The 16,762-nt window shown below is 40.2% G+C and overlaps 1 long non-coding RNA gene and 1 pseudogene across 1 annotated transcript; one reads left to right on the top strand and one right to left on the bottom strand.

Annotated features, from left to right (window-relative positions):
- Positions 1 to 290: 290 nt before the first annotated feature.
- Positions 291 to 4,386, top strand: LOC111583008 (uncharacterized; annotated as a pseudogene).
- A 6,555-nt stretch (positions 4,387 to 10,941) lies between these two features.
- LOC129348651 (uncharacterized) lies at positions 10,942 to 12,193 on the bottom strand. Its single transcript, XR_008601268.1, has 2 exons — positions 11,279 to 12,193; positions 10,942 to 11,164 (listed from the first exon to the last, which is right to left on the bottom strand). It is a non-coding gene; the product is annotated as an uncharacterized LOC129348651 (long non-coding RNA).
- Positions 12,194 to 16,762: the final 4,569 nt, after the last annotated feature.

Genomic DNA, 16,762 nt, shown 5'->3' with positions numbered 1-16,762 from the left:
TGTCTTTTGTTTTGGAATAAAATATCACATTTTAAGGGATCTAGTGGATGGATCCCCATGAAATGTTGACTTTGGTGTTCCTTTAACTTTAAACTTTAGTGCCACTATGTCTGGATTTTAGTGAAATGACTTCTGTTTGCCTTGAAATTTGCTTCAAATATTCAACGTCCCCAGAGGATGAACCCTAGAGAGTTTAGTGATCTGATCATTTTTACTGTAGCACAACTTTCTACCTGTCCATGGAAATATCTCCACATCTACATGATTAACTGGCATAAAATTAGGTACAGATGTTCAAGGTGCCCAGTAGATGTGCCCTCATGACTTTGGTCATTTCTCTGCTGCTATCATGAAGTTCACATTTGTGGTTTTGAGTGAAATGTCTCGGCTACTATTGTGCAGATTGTCGTGAAATTTGGTGCAGACTTTCATGCAAAATGAACTGTAATAATTTTGGTGATTCCCAGACGTTTCATCTTTGTTATTTTAGTGTCAGATACACACGTGGACAAAATTGTTGGTACCCCTCGGTTAATGAAAGGAAAACTCACAATGGTCACAGAAATAATTTGAATCTGACAAAAGTAATAATAAATAAAAATTTTATGAAAATTAACCAATGAAAATCAGACATTGCTTTTGAACCATGGTTTAACAGAATTATTTTAAAAAATAAACTCATGAAACAGGCCTGGAAAAAAATGATGGTACCCCTAGAAAAGACTGAAAATAATGTGACCATAGGGACACATTCAATCAAGGTGTGTCCTCTAATTAGGATCACAGGTGTCTACAAACTTGTAATCAGTCAGTCGGTCTATTTATAGGGTTACAGTAGTCACTGTGCTGTTTGGTGACATGGTGTGAACCACACTAAACATGGACCAGAGGAAGCCAAGGAGAGAGTTGTCTCAAGAGATTAGAAAGAAAATTATAGACCAGCATGTTAAAGGTAAAGGCTATAAGACCATCTCCAAGCAGCTTGATGTTCCTGTGACTACAGTTGCACATATTATTCAGAAATGTAAGATCCATGGGACTGTAGCCAACCTCCCTGGACGTGGCTGCAGGAGGAAAATTGATGACAAATGGAAGAGACGGATAATAGGAATGGTAACAAAAGAGCCCAGAACAAGCTCTAAAGACATTAAAGGTGAACTCCAAGGTCAAGGTACATCAGTGTCAGATCACACCATCCATCATTGTTTGAGCCAAAGTGAACTTCATGGGAGACGACCAAGGAGGACACCATTGTTGAAAACAAATCATAAAAAAGCCAGACTGGAATTTGCCAAACTGCATGTTGACAAGCCACGAAGCTTCTGGGAGAATGTCCTATGGACAGAAGAGACAAAACTGGAACTTTTTGGCACATCAGCTCTATGTTCACAGACGCAAAAATGAAGCGTATGAAGAAAAGAACACTGTCCCTACTGTGGAACATGGAGGAGGTTCTGTTATGTTCTGGGGCTGCTTTGCTGCATCTGGTACAGGGTGTCTGGAATCTGTGCAGGTACAATGAAATCTCATGACTATCAAGGTATTCTAGAGAGAAATGTGCTGCCCAGTGTCAGAAAGCTTGGTCTCAGTCGCAGGTCATGGGTCTTGCAACAGGATAATGAGCCAAAACACACAGCTAAAAACAGCCAAGAATGGCTAAGAGGAAAACATTGGACTATTCTGAAGTGGCCTCTATGAGCCCTGATCTAAATCCTATTGAACATCTATGGAAGGAGCTGAAACATGGCGTTTGGAGAAGGAACCTTCAAACCTGAGACAACTGGAGCAGTCTGCTGATGAGGAGTGGACCAGAATACCTGCTAAGAGGTGCAGAAGTCTCACTGACAGTCACACAAATCGTTTGATTGCAGTGATTGCCTCAAAAGGTTGTGCAACAAAATATTAAGTTAAGGGTACCATCACTTTTGTTCAGGCCTGTTTAATGTGTTTATTTTTTAAAATAATTCTGTTGACCCACGGTTCAAAAGCAATGTCTGATTTTCATAGTTTAATTTTCATAGAATTTTAATTTATTATTACTTTTGTCTTAATATGTCATAAATTATGACACACCAATCTGCGGCTCCCATTAGGGTGCACCCACAAGCAAGGTATGGAAAACCCTACTGAAATATACCCCCAGGGGTGCCCGAGAGGGGGGAGGATGAGCATCCCAACAGAACGGACAAAACGACAACGTCTGCAATGATCATCAGCATAGGTGCTGAAAGGTTTGGCGTTAAGGAACAACAGCCAACCAGAGGCCTAGGAGAGCCAAACAGATCAGCCAGCTTTGACAGGAGCTTAGACTGCTTGGGAGGCAGTATAGGCAGGCATGGGAGGAGGAGAAGGGTGGGTTGGCAGAGCTCCGTAACATCTTGAGGAAAACTCACCACCCTCTGTCGAGCTGAGTGGCATAGGAGGAGGGGCAGGGAGAGAGCCAGGAAACGTGCAGTCTTCATCTCCAATCCCTTTGGTTTCACCAAGAAGATTCTCGGGCAGAAAAGGAGTGGCCACCTTGCCTGCACTGAAGATGAGGTTAACAAGTACCTCAGCGCCACCTGCAGTGACAGTGGAAGACAGGAAGAGCTCGAGCTGTGCAGGACCTTGATAACTCCGCCAGAACCCACATTGGCATTTAACACCAAGGAGCCAACTTTGAAAGAAGTTGAGGAGGTCGTCAAAGCAGTTAGATCCAGCTCAGCACCAGGCCCCAGCAGAGTGCCATACGTTGTCTACAAGAGATGCCCCAGACTGTTGAAGCAACTATGGATGATCCTCAAGGTCATCTGGAGAAGGGGGAAGGTAACCCAGCAGTGGAGACACGCAGAGGGTGTCTGGATTCCAAAGGAGGAGAGCTCAAGCACCATCGAGCAGTTTAGGATCATCTCACTCCTCAGCGTCGAGGACAAGATATTCTTCAGTATCGTTGCCAGGCGCATGACAGAGTTCCTCCTGAAGAACAGGTACATCGACACCTCTGTGCAGAAGGGGGGAGTCCCAAAGGTGCCAGGATGTATTGAGCATACAGGAGTTGTCACGCAGCTGATCCGGGAGGCACAGGAAGGCAACGGAGACTTGGCAGTCTTTTGGCTCGACCTTGCCAATGCCTACGGGTCCATTCCACACAAGCTGGTGGAAACCTCGCTTGACCGACACCACGTTCCATGCAAGATCAAGGACCTCATAATGGACTATTACAGTTGTTTCAGTTTGAGAGTCACTTCCGGAACAGTAACATCCACATTTCATCGGCTTGAGAAAGGGATTATCACAGGATGCGCCATTTCTGTGATATTGTTTGCCTTGGCCATGAATATGCTGGTGAAGTCAGCAGAGGTGGAGTGCAGAGGCCCACTACCAACTCAGGTATGCGGCAGCCCCCCATCAGAGCATTTATGGATGATCTGACAGTGACTACAACATCAGTCCCGGGCTGTAGGTAGATCCTCTAAGGCCTGGAGAGGCTCATTAGCTGGGCCCGGATGAACTTCAAGCCAGCCAAGTCCAGGTCCCTTGTGGTGAAGAAGGGGAAGGTTATAGACCAATTTTGCTTCTCAATAGGAGCCACCCAGATTCCATCTGTGGGAGAGAAGCCAGTTAAGAGCCTGGGCAAGGTCTATGTGTAGCAGAATGAATGCTGCACTCTCTTTGGATGGGTTGTGTTATGCTCCTGTGACATAATGACCGTGACTTGCTTTGACCAATCATGACAGGAGGATGCACTATAAAGCCGGGCAAGGGTTACTCACCGTTCTCCTGCTGCGACATCAGGGGCACGCCCCGCTTTCTGTTTGCCTCACTTCCCGTTTACCGTTGTTAACAGGGTCACTGTTGGGCGTCCATAGCCAGAAAGCTGAGGCGCTCGCCGGCTGAGCTAAATGCAGGAGGGCTGCTGGCAACAGCTCGGGACTGGCAGCTGAAAGTCAACCTAGGGAGGCAGCTCAAATTCCCGGAGAACATCGCAGTGACCACACTCAGGCCAGACATGGTCCTAGTGTCAGAAACAACAAGGCAAGTGGTCCTGCTGGAGTTGACCGTTCCCTGGGAAGACCGGATGGAGGAGGCCTTTGAAAGGAAGAGGGCCAAGTACGAGGAGCTGGCAGGCAAATGCCGAAGCAGGGGATGGAGGACCCGATGCAATCCCATTGAGGTAGGGTGCAGAGGATTCGTCGGCCAGTCTCTCATCAGGGCACTCAAGATGCTGGGAGTGAAGGGACTGCACAACTGAAAAGCCATCAGAAACATCACTGATGCTGCAGAAAAGGCGTCCAAATGGCTGTGGATCAAGCGGGGCGATCCATGGACCACACATGCTACTTAGACACAAGCCGGGACTTGATCGCTCCGGCTGGGTCATCTGGGCGAGGGTGTCTGATGTTGTGAGGCCCGAAACACCCAGTGAACCCAGGAGTCATCACTGATGATGTGTCTAAGTTGCACCAAAAGTGTATGTTAGAACTGTCAGATTCAAGTTATTTCTGTGACCATTGTGGGTTTTTCTTTCATTAACCAAGGGGTACCAACAATTTTGACCACGTGTGTATGTTGTTACTTGCAAAATGTAATGCATTTGCTCTAGCTGTACACACTTACTGCTAATTAGAACTGCTTTACCCATGCTAACATGCTAACAATGAGCATTAACATCAATACTGTCAGTGTGTCAGTGTGTTAATGTTAGCATTTAGCTCAAACTATTTACTACAACCTCACACAGCTTCTATTGTGACTCTATGTCTTGTTGAATATGGTGTCTTATGAACACAAAACATAAAGATTAAGATTTGGGGCATATTCTATCCATCAGCGTCTTGAACTTGACGTGATTGAAAACATTTAAAATGACATTTAAATCCATAATACCAGATTAAAATGGTGTAATATGATATATAAAACAGCAGGGTGAAAGTTCAATCCAACATGTGTTTCTGTCACCCTGTTTCAGCTCTTTTGTCTGCTGCTGTAAATCCACAGATGAGCCTCAACTGGTTTCCTCTTTGAGCTCTATGTGTCTGACGGACACTTGTTGTGAAAAGCTGATGGGATTCACACCAGAGGAAGGTCTGAGGGAACAAGGACAGACAGTCCATGCAGACCAATGAATACAAATGAGAAAAAAACTCCCTCGGTGCATTTTCTGCTCCGGTTTGTTCTCTTTCTGTTTAGATTTCCAAACAGCAGTTGTGTCTCTCACTGCACAGACTCAGTCCTGATACTGACTTAACATTAACATTTTCATATTCAACAACCAGCACTGAAACAAGCACTGCTTACACAGACAAATCAAAGCCTGCTTCTTATTTGATAGTATTTTTTAAAAAACGGAGCATCACAGCAGAGTGGTTTAGTCACACTTTTACAATCTCTAAATAAGATCTCAAATGATGGAAAGACAGAGAACATCTTTATGTTTCTCACTGCAACAGCTTCATCACGTCTTTAACAATAAACTACCGATTGGTTACAAACTGTTCAGACCTGTCAGTCATGCAGACTTTTCAAGAGAAGCGTCTGCAATTTAAATTCATTATCAATCACTTTGGACGCATTTGGAGCTTGATCAGTGGGTGATAAGAATTAATGTATTTTGACTTTAAAGTATGAATTTTGGCAAGTTTTCACAAAATATCTCACGAGTAGAAACACAATATTAACATTAGTATTTCAAAACTTGATTCATCATAAACTACCTATTTCTGACCCTTCAGTGCCTTTTGAATCCTGGAGACTGTGGGTTTGCTTCTGGCTGCAAAATGAAGAGTAACTGTATAACTGAATCCATCCATCCATTATCTATACACCGCTTAATCCTCACTAGGGTCATGGGGGGGCTGGAGCCTATCCCAGCTGACTCAGGTGAAGGCAGGGGACACCCTAGACAGGTCACCAGTCTGTCACAGGGCTACATACAGAGACAAACAATCACTCTCACATTCACACCTACGGGCAATTTAGAATAATCAATCAACCTCAGCATATTTTTGGACTGTGGGAGGAAGCCGGAGTACCCGGAGAGAACCCACGCATGCACAGGGAGAACATGCAAACTCCATGCAGAAAGATCCCGGGAAAGCCGGGACGCAAACCAGGGACCTTCTTGCTGCAAGGCAAAAGTGCTAACCACTACGCCACTGTGCAGCCCATAACTGAATCCCTATTATTTAATTTAAATACCTTTTTAAAAAAATATATAATATAATATAATACAATACAATACAATACAATACAATACAATACAATACAATACAATACAATACAATACAATACAATACAATACAATACAATACAATAAATACAATACCATATCATATCATATCATATCATATCATATCATATCATATCATATCATATCATATCATATCATATCATATCATATCATATCATATCATATCATATAATATCATATAATATCATATAATATAATACAATACAATGCAATTAGGGCTGGGACTTTAACGCGTTAATTTCGATGAATTTATTACAGGGGAAATAACATGTTAAATAAATTAACTCATTTAATCGCACCTTTCTAAGTTCCCCAAGTTGTGGCACAGCAGTAACACTGATGAACATTCCAGCCCAGTAGGTGGCAGAAATTAACCTAAAGTCTGTCTGTAGCATACGGTCTATGGTCTGCAGTGAAGAAGATGCACAGGAGTGACATCAACGCACAAGGAGTTTTGGTGAACAGTGAAGGAAGACGAGAACACATTGTGCTTGTTAAGAGGAAAGTTTTCTTTTAAAAACCTTCCTGATGTCAGCTTGGGTAAAAGTCTGGTTGTATACAAATTGTGCAACAAAGAGTTTTCTGATCACCTCAATGTAAAACATGTTGCTGTTAGGACCAGAGCTATGGAGGACTAAAAGTGCCAAAATTAAATAAATAAATACATCATTAAATAATTAATTAAATATGTCATTAATTAATTAAAATTGGAATTAAATATTTCATTAATTAATTAAAATTGGAATTAAATATGTCATTAATTAATTAAAATTGGAATTAAATACTTAAATGTGTTATTAAATAAATATATCATTAAATAATTAAATATGTCATTAATTAGTTAAAATTGGAATTAAATATGTCATTAATTAATTAAAATTGGAATTAAATACATAAATGTGTTATTAAATATGTCATTAATTTATTAAAATAACAATTATTTTAAGTAAAAAACATATTTCATTATTTCACGATTTAATTAATTATTTCATGGTCCTTGTGTTGCAGTGGATCATGAATTAATTTTATCTGTCAGCCTCGCCCGTCAAAGTCCGTGGGCGGGACTAACGTGAATCTAGTCTAATCCACTGCTTTTGTCTGCCTTGAAACCGGAAGTAGAAGTCTTTCTAAACATGGTGGCTGTGTAGAGGGAGAGTCGCTGTGAACTTTCTAGAGAGTTGGTGAGAGATCTTTTAGACCTTGCAGAGTATGTGGAAGCAGGACCTGCTTACCGCGAGCATGTAGCGTGTAAAGCAGAGGAATTTATTGAAGTTGTTGAAGTTATTTCCGCACTTTCCGACCAAGATGTTGACCGTAGAGTGACTGCAAATTTAGAGGAAGTACTCCGCCGGTTTTCTGGTACCAGGGTGCAACAGGAGCACACACAGGGACCAGGGCGTTTGGCATACCGAGGGAAGTTCTGGAACATCACGTTCTTTGTGGATTACCAGCCTGTCAAATTGCAGCGATGCTCGGAGTGTCGAGCGCTTTTCCTTTAGGACCTACTCGGCGCGGCACGGCTCCGCTCGTCTTTGTTTAGCCGCGATTCCACAAGCATCTACTCGGCACGGTACGGCTCGTCTCATCTTTGTTTGCGAGCGTTTCCATACGGACTAATTTTCAGCACCTTCTCGGCTGAGGTTCCCAGCGAGCTGAGATGAGCCGATAATGTGGCGTTTACATAGTGCAGGCCACTGATTGGACAGGGAGTGACGACACAGAGCAACTTCAGCACGAAAACAAAATCCTGCATTAAAAAATGACTGTAAACAGCGACGGTGTGCATTGCTCTTCACGAAACTCTCTGTTCTTCATAATTTTAATGTGACAGCCAGACCTGTACCGTGGGTGAATGAAGAGGTCGAGACTTTGTCTTTGGTGGCGGACCAAAGAATACAGAGAGAGCTGGACGGAGAAAGTTTATCAGGAGGTCTCTGAGCGGATGGCCGCTCACATATACAGTAGACTGTATATAAAGAGGACAGAAGCAGTGTAGGGAGAAGCTGAAAAAGCTCAAAAGTGACTATCGGTCCACCCAGGACCACAACGGCCGGCGTGGGTCAACCAGGAGGTGTTGGAAGAGGTTTCATGGAAGCTATTTACTGGCACCGCACCGGCGAGCAACAGGAGGGAGACTCAGCCGCTGCATTGTTGGAGACGTTCGAGAACGGTGAGTGTTTTGTGACTTCAAGAAACTTATACATCATTTATTCCATTGGTGGCAAGCTTCTTTTAAGCAAACAAGTATTTTTAGAAAGTAACGTCGTTGTCTCCTGGAGCAGACAATAAGATAGCTAGTTAGCCATCGGCGCTAACTCCGTGCTCTGCTTGTATTTCGTGCTGCTGTTTCTAACGTTTAGCTCTCAGAAGCTAATACTTCAGTCAGCATGCCGTGTTTTTCTTGTACTTAGAGTGTTTATTTCTGTTCAAGAATCCCTTTCCACATGCGAAGCCTACTCCACCTCCGTCGCGGAGCCCCCGGCTGCCCTGTCTCCTCTCCACCACCAGCAGCAGCTCCTCTCCAGCACCAGCTTCGACACCGACCCTGTCAACAGCACCGTCTTATCACCGGTAAGACACGGTAAACAGAGAGCATGGTTGATTTTCGCATTATTATTATTACTACAGGTGTAAATGCCTGCAAGCATGATCAAAACAGTGAGACCAACGACCAAGAATTGAGGCAGGTGTAAATGCAAACTGTGCAGCAGCCAGCTCAGGAACGCCTGATGAAAGCTACATGTAGCTGCAGTGACACATAAACAGAACACATGCAGCTGCATTTATTTTCCATTGACTTAACAAGTAAGTCACTCTAATTAATTTACGTTCTGGTGCAGTGTAGTATTGCAACCATTCTTCTTATAGTCACTAGGTAGCTGTGAAACTGAATGAAAATATACATAAAAATGAGAAAACACAGCTCTTCTTAGCAACTCCAAAATGTGCACAGGATGAAATGAAGTTCACACCACGTCGTTTTTGTTTGTGGTGGAGGAGTTACTGCTTGTGCTTTGGTTAAAGCGAAGAGTGCCAGAAGTTTATTAAAGTATCAAAGACATGATCATGATTGAAAATGGATGGACGGGTGGCTAAACACATCACATCATAGCTGTGGAGTCCTTCCAGCTCCTGGGGACTACAATCTCTCAGGACCTCCTGAAAAAGGCTCAGCAGAGGATGTATTTCCTACAACAGCTGAGGAGACATGGCCTGCCACATGAGCTGTTGATCCAGTTCTACACTGCAGTCATCCGATCTGTCCTGTGCACCTCTGGATCAACCACACAGCAGGACAGAAACAGACTACAGCCCATAGTACGGACTGCAGAAAACATCATCAGAGACCCCACTCACCCTGGACATTTGGACTACAGTGCCCTGTACACAAAAATCACCACTACTGTGTTTATAGCAATTACCATTTTGCTAATGTGTTCATACATTCCAGTCTAGCTGTACATTTCTGTTTATATTGTGTTCTATTTTACTACTATTTCTTTTTCCTCCCTGTTCCTCTTTCTATTGTTTATTTTTTATTATTCTCTTCCATATTCCTAGGATGACACCAACAGCCGAAACCAAATTCCGTGTATATTGTGTACTTACTTGGCCATTAAAGCTGACTCTGATCACTTTTCTGTCTTTGGTCTAGGCAAGAGGAAAGGGGGCCACAGAAAACTGGACCTTCCTAGCGTACTTGTGGAGATGCAGGCTGAGGAGGAGTGGAGTCATGCCCAGCATGATGAGAACATCTGGTTGCTCCTCAGCGAGGCAAGAGAGAATGAAGCGGCCTTGCAGCGGGAGGAGATGGCCCAGAATACTGCCTTCAACCAGTCATTCCTGGGTGTGCTGGGGTAGCTGGGTAGGCAGTGGGCAGCCGGCGAGTGTGAGCGAGTCCACCTCCCATAGACTTGAGATTTACAAGTGCTGGTCATATAATTAGAATATCATGAAAAAGCTTGTCTTTTGGACAACTGTCAGGTCAGCAGTCTTCCCCATGATTGTGTAGCCTACAGAACTAGGCTGAGAGACCATATAAAGGCCTTTGCAGGTGTTTTGAGTTAATTAGCTGATTAGAGGTGTCTTCAATATTGAACCTTTCTACAATATTCTAATTTTCAGAGATACCAAATTTGAGATTTTTGTTAGTATTCAGGTATAATCATCAAAGTTAAGAGAAATAAACATTTGAAATATATCAGTCTGTGTAATGAATGAGTATAATATACAAGTTTCACTTTTTGAATGGAATTACTGAAATAATGAACAACTTTTTTCATGATATTCTAATTATATGACCAGCACCTGTAGTTGTATATAGTTTTACTTTTAGTCCTCCACTGTAGGAGAGGCCCACCACAGTTTGTACTTTGCACATTGTAAATAGTTTTGATTTTGCTGCTGACTAATAAACTATTTTGTGACTTATGTGATTGCATCATAACTTCTCATTTTGTCTGTTAAGACACTGGTAGAAAAAGAGTCAACAGTCTGAACCAAACAATTCTATATTCCCTAATAATGTATTTGTGTTTAATGGGATTTAACATGTTTTAACACAAACTCCTTTATGGTTCATAATTCTGGTGACTGAATTACACCAAAGCAATACTGATTTATCAAACTGGAATTTTCTTAAAACAGCTGTTTTAATGTTTTGGCGTTTAATTTTTTATTTAATCTTGCTAACCTTCACAAACAAACAATAGTATAGACACATCTACAAAAGTTTATTGTCAGAATTGCATTAAAGAAAACAATAGCGGTCCGGGGACCGAAAAACAGAAGTATAACAAGAAGAATAACTTTGCATGACACGTAGTGCATCAGTGCATCCTGTACATCTCTGTCCTCCTCCTCTACACCTTGTGCCACTGCAGGCTCATGTGCTGCTGCTTCAGGTAAATCCCATGAAGTCTCATCAGAGAGCATCTGAAACACATACACAGCATACATATTTTAATACCTAATAGCGACAAACTGCAGCCATTACAGGGTCGTTCACAGGACTGATACACGATAGCTAGCGAACTAGCATTAGCTTACCCTCACATGTCGTCTAGTTCATATCCTCTTGTCTTCGGCTTGATACTGCTTTATCGCCTCCCAAACTCTCCTGTGTGTCTCCTCAGTGTTTCGACTCGTCGCTCTCAGCTTTCTCCGACTCTTCTATTACTCTGAATCTGACAGAAAGCCACAGACCGAGCAGCAGGTGTACTATCGCCTCCATGTACATTGTTGCATTGCGTTTGTGTCGCACAGAAATGACGGTAAGGGACTTTCGGACCGCCGTGCTATGACGACTCCACCCACGATGAGGTGGTTCTCAATGTAATGGAAAAACAACTAAACCGAGACGAGCCGTGGCGCGCCGAGTAGATGCTAAAGGAAATGCTAAAGGAAAATTTGTCTTGCACCGCATGTATCAACATTTGGGAAAGAGGACCGAGTCTTTAGCGGTTGCTAATAAAGTTTTGTTTTATTGAGTATCCAAACCAACGTAGAGGTGAATAGCGCCACCCAGTGTATCGGAATGTGTTCACAAGCTCTGCGTCAATCCATTATCTGGAATCGATTTGCCTTGACTTGATGTGCAGGGTAACCAATCAGGTGTTAGGATCCGCCCACCGACTTTGACGGGCGAGGTTGACAGATAAAATTAATTCATGATCCACTGCAACACAAGGACCATGAAATAATTAATTAAATCGTGAAATAATGAAATATGTTTTTTACTTAAAATAATTGTTATTTTAATAAATTAATGACATATTTAATAACACATTTATGTATTTAATTCCAATTTTAATTAATTAATGACATATTTAATTCCAATTTTAACTAATTAATGACATATTTAATTATTTAATGATATATTTATTTAATAACACATTTAAGTATTTAATTCCAATTTTAATTAATTAATGACATATTTAATTCCAATTTTAATTAATTAATGAAATATTTAATTCCAATTTTAATTAATTAATGACATATTTAATTAATTATTTAATGATGTATTTATTTATTTAATTTTGGCACTTTTAGTCCTCCATACAGAGCTGTTACCTACGACTGTCCTGCTAATGGCTAACGGTGTAGCCATCCCATAATAGACCACTTTAGAAGACACTGAAAGTGGTTCAGTTTACAAAAAGTTGTAAAATGTTGAATATAATTGCTATAATTGCATTTTGAGTTAACAGTAATCTGTGAATGTAGCAGACAAATGAGAAATGCAGATAAATGGAAATGAAAGAAACATTTTTGTGGTTTAAGTTTTTACACTGCCAAAGAGTTGAAGCCTCGGCAGAGTAATAAGTTAAACCACAAAGAATGTCTGTCTTTTAATAACTTAATTAGAAACTTTTAGATTAAGAGGAATAATTTTGTTTATAAATAAAAATTTATATTCCTAAAAAAAAGAACCATCAAAATGATACAATTGATCAGACCCAGAAACTATGAAAACAGAAAGTGGATTTTCAACTTTCTGAAGGTCCTTGAACTACTTATGCTTTTGTTATGTGCCACACAATGGGAAAACTGAGCTAAGTCCAGGCTTTAAATCATCCAAATCACTTTTTTTTCTATATGTCCCATTTTAAAATTGTATTAATTTTATAAATTTTAAATTATAGATATGTATATGTCTATTCATTGATTCAGCTGTCAACCAAAATTTATATGAATTGAAAATAATTACTTATTGTGTCAAATATTGCTATTTGACAAAAATGTGATTAATTGCGATTGATTAATTACAAAGCCTGTAATTAATTAGATTAGATTTTAAAATTGTGACCCACCACTAAATACAATATAATATAATATAATATATTTATTTTATTTATATGATTAATAGTTTTTATTTTATATATATATATATATATATATATATATATATATATATATATATATATATATATATATATATATATATATATATATATATATATATACATATACACTGTTTTGTATTCTTGTCTAGTATAATGTCTTTATTGCCTTATGTCCTATATTGTTGCAAGCTTTTCAATTCGATTTTTGTTCATGTCACTTTTTAGTGTTTGATATCTTTATTGAAATTTTAACAATATATAACAAAATAATTTAAAAAAAAAAATAAAAAAACCCACACACATAAAACAAATTGATCAATCCCTACTGCCATTTACAGAAAACACACTGTTTAAAACACAAAACATTCAGACCATCAGTAAACAAATCAACCACACTACTGAGCCTAGTCATTCTCGTACCATTGCTGATGGTTGGCTGAAAAAAGTCAAAAATAGCCTCCACACCTGGTAAAACTTTTTCTCAGAGCCCCTCATGACACATCGTATTTTTTCCAACTTGAGATGAAACAATACATGTTTAATCCAGTGTGATACTGTGGGTGGGGCAGCATCCTTCCATTTGAGAAGAATTAGATGCCGTGCTAACAAGGTTGAAAAGGCAGTAAGTTTTCAACCCCCGACAGGAAGTCCTAACTCCACACCAGCAATCCCAAAAACAAACAAAAGTGGATTCAGGTTTAAACAGACTCCTAATGTACAAGAAAGAGCTTCAAGTATACCTTCCCAGTACTGTTGTATTTTAGGACAGGACCAAAACATGTATTAAAGTGGCCTCTGCTGATTTGCATCTATCACATGTCGGGTCAATATGGGGATAAATCCTAGCCAGTTTAGACTTGTGGAGATGTGTTTGATGAACCACTTTGAACTGAATAAGAGTGTGTCTTGCACACATTGAAGATGAATGAATTTTTCTAAGAATATCAGCCCATTCTACTTCACTAATAGTCATCTGGAGATCCTGCTCCCATGCCCCCTTAATAATAGACATAGAGAAGACATCCACTTGAGAAATCAAGTGCAGCATTGAAGAGATAGCTTTCTTTTTTGTTGGGTTAAAAGACATCAAATCATCAGTTACATTATTGGGATTGTCTGGGAACCCCGGGATGGAACCTGAAACAAAGTGTCTCACCTGTAAGTATTGAAAAAAATTAGAAGGATGTATTGTTCATGTCATTTTTTAATAGAGCTAAATTTATTGGATGTGTTGCTCATCAGCACACTGCGAGGAAAATAATAATTTAAATATTTTTTTCTGAAAAAATGCTACCTTTTTTAGTGCAAGTTTCTCACTGTGACTCTTTCTCTTATGTGATTCCAAGCTTAATATTTTTGGAGATATGTAGATGAGATATGTATGAAAAACTGTGGGTGGCCCTTTTGACAATGTCAGAAATTAATTGATGAAATAATATAATAGGAAAATCTAAGTTGCAGCCGGGTGTAAAATGCTTTCCAGCTTCATTTTTGGAAGTACTTTTACAAAGATCATTGTTACGCCTGTATCGCTACAGTGCAAGCACAACTTGACTTGAACAGTACTTCCAGATTGATGTGCAGCAGCAGCAGGTGTAGAGTGTGTGTGAAGCAGAATCAGATTATGGCTAAACTGGTTTACATGTAAATACAACAGCAAAGCTTCTCACCAAACACGACTCTGGTAAACATTATGCAACCAGTAATACACTGGCAGAGAAAGCTGAGGCTGTAACTTGAGTCACTTTCATCTGACTTCTACCTCACCAAGCAGCAAAGCACTCTCCCACCAAGTGTGTACCTTCACTGGTGTATGGGAGGACAGGTATGTTTGATTAAAGGCATCTCTTAGAGCCATGTCTGCCACAGTGAACTGAGATGTGATGTAATCCCCTAGAGGACACATTCATAACATCATATTTCCTGTGACCCGTCTCTTTGAATTTACTGAGCTTTGTTGACTGAATTGCTGTCTACCCAGCAGGCACTGTTGCTGCCTGTCACACTCCATCAGCTACATTTCACAGCCGCGCCAGCATCCGTGTTTGTTTGCCTTCAAGAGCTGTGATGTTACAGAGCGTCGTCCGTCTGTCGCAATCATCACATTCAGCCATCCTTGGGCAATGTTTGAGTGGAAAACACAGAATACACCAGGGAATCGCTGTGTGTTTGGGTCATTACATAAGTCTCAGTTGACAATTGCTTTTGATTTTGGTCCTTTAGTGTCGTGATGAACAATTTGAACGAGATAAAACTTCTTCAGATTGCTTCTCACGCTATTTGGACACCAGCCAAGGTTGTAACCATCAACGAGGACACAGATGTCAAGCAATTTGCACTTTCATGGGGATTTGGGGACTGCGATTGTACGTTTTAAAAGATAAATTTTAACATTTTTTGACTTGATTTATGTAGTTCTGACTTTTATCACGGCAAGGAAATAATCAATACATAAACGAATAATGTAAATATTTTTTCTCAACAATGGAAAGGAGAAACCTTTACTTTTAGCACTGTGGTTCCTAACCTGAAGGCTCCTCAAGGGTTCTTAAGAAACATTTACTCTTGTTTCTTTTTTTTTTTTAGCAGAATAATATACACCGATTAGGCATAACAATATGACTGCCTGCCTAGTATTGTGATGGTCACCCTTAGATGGTCAAAAATGCTCTAAACCATTGGGCCTGGACCATAGGACCTCTCAGGGTGTCCTATGTGGTCTGCAGCAGGCGTTGGCAGTAGATCCTTGGGTACTCTGGGTTGTGTAGTGGGGCCTCTGGGAATCAAACTTGTTCCACTGCATCCTGTTGATGCTTGATCAGAATGGTTTCTAGGAAGTTTGGAGGTTAAATCAACATCTTGGATGATTGTCATGTTCTCTCAAGATGTTCCTAATTATTTGATACTTTTGCAATGTGGTGGGGTTCATTTTCCTGCTGGAATAGGCCAGTGACATTTGGGGTTTCCATTTGCATGAAGGAGCGTGCTTGATTTGGGACAGCGGTTTTTTGTTATCTAAGTCTCATCAACACGGATGCCAAAATCCAAGGTTTTCCAGCAGAACACAACATAGTCCTAATATGATCAATGTTAGTCACTTCACTTGTCAGTGGCCATAATGTTGTGGTTGACTGGTGTATATATACATCTTCAGACCTCTAAAATCCTTCAAATGCAACAATTTAAGATGACAAATCTTTCTTTTATTGAAACTTCCATAGCTCATGTTGATGGCAAGCCCATAACCTGTGATGAGTTCTCACAATAACTTTATGCTTAGAGGCCATGAGCCAAAAAGGCTGGAGACCACTGTTTTAGATGATCTTTAAGAAAACTATGTGGCTTTTAACAGTTTTTTAAGAACAAAACAAAAACCACAATAGTTCTAGTTAGTTAGACATCAGAAAATATCCAAATTAATACAATATTTTACAGATAATTTCAGATGTTAAATCCCTTTAGAAAGGCTTTATAGTCACTGTATTCAGGATACAGTGAGATGAGGAGCGCAAATATTTCAATATTAGAAAAATTAAGCATGCCATGAAACCATTGCACACAATAATGAACAGGTCATTGTACAGAAAGGTGCCAAAGTCAACAGTAGCTGTTGCACAAGTCACAGCAGTTATTTCCAAGTGGGATAAACATATAATATAAAATATAAAGTAAATATAGTATCAGTATA

This window comes from Amphiprion ocellaris, chromosome 4 (genome assembly GCF_022539595.1).
Source record: "Amphiprion ocellaris isolate individual 3 ecotype Okinawa chromosome 4, ASM2253959v1, whole genome shotgun sequence".
Classification (NCBI taxonomy): domain Eukaryota; kingdom Metazoa; phylum Chordata; class Actinopteri; family Pomacentridae; genus Amphiprion; species Amphiprion ocellaris.
Note: the sequence above shows the minus strand (reverse complement) of the source record. Positions and strands in the feature narration are given on the sequence as shown.